This window comes from Mandrillus leucophaeus, unplaced genomic scaffold (genome assembly GCF_000951045.1).
Source record: "Mandrillus leucophaeus isolate KB7577 unplaced genomic scaffold, Mleu.le_1.0 Scaffold856, whole genome shotgun sequence".
NCBI lineage: Eukaryota > Metazoa > Chordata > Mammalia > Primates > Cercopithecidae > Mandrillus > Mandrillus leucophaeus.
In genome coordinates, this window is record NW_012109319.1 from 1,063,059 (window position 1) to 1,067,595 (window position 4,537).

The window sequence follows — 4,537 nt, forward strand, 5'->3', positions numbered from 1 at the left end:
TTTATTTCCTTTTCTGAACAAAACAAGGTTCGGTAAATTTGAATGTACCTATGGAAATGGAGTACTTGACAATGTGGGTCTTGGAAGGTGTTAGGTATGTGGTTACCAAGCTCAAAGCATGTGAAGGCAAGTTCTTCTTTCTGTCCTGTACACACGCATGCAGAGAGAAAGTCTAAGTCTCAACGATTTTCTGAAATATAATTAGTGCAACCTTCCTTGAACAACAGTTAAAAATCTGTTACTATTTTATGACACAAACGTTCTGTAGCCAAAAGCATTTTGATAATTTTTTATTACCTTCATAAGGCATCTAAACGTAGGAAAGTAATATTATAATTTCAAAATTATTGACAAAGTGTTTTTATTTCAGAGCCTCCTGAAGTGCAATTCCATCAATTTTTATGAGTTTTAAAAAATCTCCTAGTTATGATATTAAGAAAAATTATCTATAAATGCACCATACTTTTCACATGTAAACTATATCATCCATTACATGTGTAAATATAACCAAATTTGATTAACATCTTTGAGGAAAATGTAAATTATAGTGGAATTACAGTTCCAAATTTATTTCAGTAATTTGTGCAATTTTTGTAAAACAAAAAAATATGAAAAAATAAGCATGTCAAATCAACTGGTGTTTTCAAAGTTTAAATACTTGAATTATATTGCAATGGTACCATGGTCTACTTTAGTGTTACAAAACACAGGCTAAAAAGATTTGGATTTTCTAATCACTAATCATGATTCAAAGAAACATTGCTGGTTTTTTTTCAACTTTAAAGCACAATATAAAACTTGTAGGGGAGGGAGGAAAAACAATAATTTTAAACCTGCTTACCTCAACTAAATCTGCTTTAGAAAATGTAGCATTTCTTTGATTTTTTAATTGTTTCTGCATTACTTGTGAATGTGACCACATGACTATAGTTTATGCTATTATGTTGTCAGGCTTCTGATAATGGGAAGGAATGTTTGTTTAGACTGTGTAGCTCTTCAGTTTAATTCACTCTGGCTCCAGTGTGACATGTTAAAACTGCTATCAATGGAAAATCCAATTTTCCCAGAAACACTTAAAACAACAGCAACCCCTGTGAACCGAAATTATCTCCTGTTGAGGCTAATTACCTTAGTACTCTTAGGAAAAGACTGCTATAGGAAATCTGTTGCCTTGGAGTCTCTTCTCTTTTGTAAAGTACCTTTAGTTGACATGAAGTTGTATATTTGCTGATGACTCTGTTGCATCCTTTCAGTACCAGTACAGGTGTGAGGAGAAACACAAAACCTGAAATGACATATTGAGCCCTAAAGAAACATATTACATAATGTATGTACCTTTTCTGTGATTATAAAGTCTATGCTTAGAGAATTTATGCCAGTACACTGTGATTTTAAGGCAAAAAAAGAGGAAGACTTCAGATACAAAGAAAAAATTAGAATAACTAAGTTAAAAAACTTATTAATCTGAAAATTTACATATGGCAAATAACTTACATGATGTAACAAATAAACAACTATGTTTCATATTGTTTTCTACAGTGTTTGGCGTACCACTACTCAATCTTCTAAATAAGCTAGTTTTATAGGCACATTATTTCCTGTATAAAATGATGGTTATTCTATTAGTCGTTTATAAATGAAAAGAATGGCTATAAAGGGAAATGTAAAGACTCAATATTATTCTACATGTCATTTTAACAAGGTAGTTCTTGATAGCTGTGTTCAACTATATTGTTTACTTGAGGTTGGGGTGAAATTGAGTGTTATTGAAACCAACATTAAATGGATGTCTAAATCAATTATTTCGGTAACCTAAATGGAAATGTTTTCACTCTTCATTTACCACTATCCTTACTGCAAATGAATGTTTGCAAATTAAGGAAACAGGGTCTTCCCCATATGCCAGTTTATAACTCAAATGTGACACCTAATGCCACTATATAGGATTATTATTTTTATTTTTAAAGGTTTGACTTGTCTATTTTTCGCTCTACAATTATAATTAATAATAATTCTATAAGTATCTAATAATAATTATCCTCCAATTATCTAATCCTCCCATCACATTTCTACATTCAAAATATTGTTATTTTTAAAAATTTATATGGCAAACTGTAACATTATTTGGCTTTCAGTTATTGTCAATGGGACTGTAGACACATGTACAAACATGGGAATTGAACTTGAGTGGCCACACTCAGGTTAACATGGTCAGCTATATGATTCAATGTATACATATATTAATTTTCTAGATTATCATTGTGACAGAAACACAAAATTAAATTTTCTTTCAGAGAATTAAATGATGCTAGTTTAAAGGAAAAAAATCTAACACAGGAGCTCCAGGAATGGTTGCCATTAAAGTCTTTGGTTTATAATAACTTCTCTTGAAATTTCTATGATGTGATTTTTAAATTCTTTTATTATTTTTATTACTAGAATTTATATTATATTCTAATGACATATCAACTGCTATGTGCTTTTGGCACTAAGTTTATCCAATCAAAGTAAAAACTAATTAAAGCAAATATCTGTTATAGTAAGAGGAAGCAAAATTGTGACAATGTTTCTCAAGCATTTCTAACATTAAATGTTTTGAGTAAATTAATGAAATTAATGAAAATAATATGTCTTTAACTGATACTCTGGTTAGAAATATAAAATATGATTAAAGCAAATACATGAGCAGAAGTCAAAAAGATAATAAGCTTATAACCCAAAGTTCTTGAAATGTCCGCCACACTTCTTACCCATTCTTTGCTTGAATATGAAAAAGGAAACTCAACAGAAACTCCATTGCAAAAACTCTCTCTGTCTCAGTGTAGTTTTTATCCAAAGTCATCTTAGACTCATTGCTCTGTCTTATGTTCTATAACCGGTCACTGATGTTTAGGAAGTTGTTCTCGTGCTTCTATAAGAGATTTCTCTTAGAATATACTAGTGAAACTTCATACCTAAGGCCTTTATGAGAGGAGGGCTGACTTATTACAGCAGTATGAGTAGTGAGACTTTAATGTTCACTGGTCCACATATCTTGACTGTATGGAATGAATACTGTCGAAAGTCATGTAGATGTCTGTCTTGTTTCCCTACATCCTTGGATGAAGGATTAGCTGTCTGAGAAGCAACTCCCTACATCTATTGGTGCAAAAAAGTTAACCCACAACGTAGCAATTTAAAACAATAAACATTTATAATATTACACAGTTTCTGTGGGGTCAGAATTATAGGGATAGCTTAACTAGGTGTCTTGGCTCATATTTTGTTTCAGTGTTTCTCATAAGATTACAGTCAAGGTATCAGCCAGGGCTGCAGTCATCTGAAGGCTTGGCTGGGGCTGGGGAATCTGTTTCGAACTCCTTGGAGTTCACACAGGCTGGTTAAGTTCATAGTTATTTCTGGTGGGGGCCTTCTTGCCATGTCAATTTCTCCTTAGGGCTGAGTGGCCTTGCCAATGGCTGGCTTCCACAAGGGTGATTGATCCAAGAGGGAGAAAAATGGATACTTTAACGTCCATTCTGACTTAGCCAGATTAGAATTTACACAATTATTTCCATGACATTTTACTGGTTACACAGGTCAGCTCTACTCAAAGAGGAAGAGGGCTAAGCAAGTGTGGATACCATAAAGGAAGGATCACTGGGGACCATCATGGAGGTTACCTACCACACTCCCCTAGATTTGCAATTTTTTTTGTTGTTGCAGCTTCAAAAATATAGAACTAGAATAAAGTTATTAAAAATATGATTGTGACACCAGAATAAAGCCAAATTTCCCAATTCCCCTATTTTAGTAATTTAGCAAATATTTTGTTCTGAAGCTTGTATCTGTTTCTTAAATAGTACTCTTAAAGAGGATGGGCATATGAATTAAATTTCACTATCAACCCTCAATCACCTTTAATTTATAACTTGAGTTTGCCTCTGTCTACTCAATTTCTATTCCTATTACCACTCCTCCTATAGCAGGGCTTCATTATCTTTTGGGGAGACTGTGAAAATAGTCACCCCTTAATTAGTTTTATTCCCTCTACTGCCTGATGTCACTGGTCCATTTTCTACATATGCACTGTTTAGTAGAACTTCCTACAGTGACAAAAATGCTCTATATCTGCCCTGAGCACTTGAATTGTGGCTACTGCAATCAGGAACTGAATTTTTTATTTTATTTAAATTTAATTAACTTAAATTTAGGTTTAATTTAGCCATAAGCAGCTCATCACTACCATATTGGAGAGTGCAGTTGATTCTTCCCCAAACACAGATCTCATTATGCCATGACTTTGCTTAAAATACTTCTATTACTTTCCATTGCCCATTGGATAAAAGTCCAAACTCATTATTAACATGGTGTTTAGGATATTTATCAATTGCTTTCAAAGGTTATGACCATTGTTTACTGTAACCATATCAAAATACGAGACTGCTCATAATTCCTTGAATCCATCATGTATTTCCACACTTTTATTTTATTTTATTTTATTTTTTGCTTATGTTGCTCCCACATTATCTTTCTTCTCAAATTACTATGTGCTTTT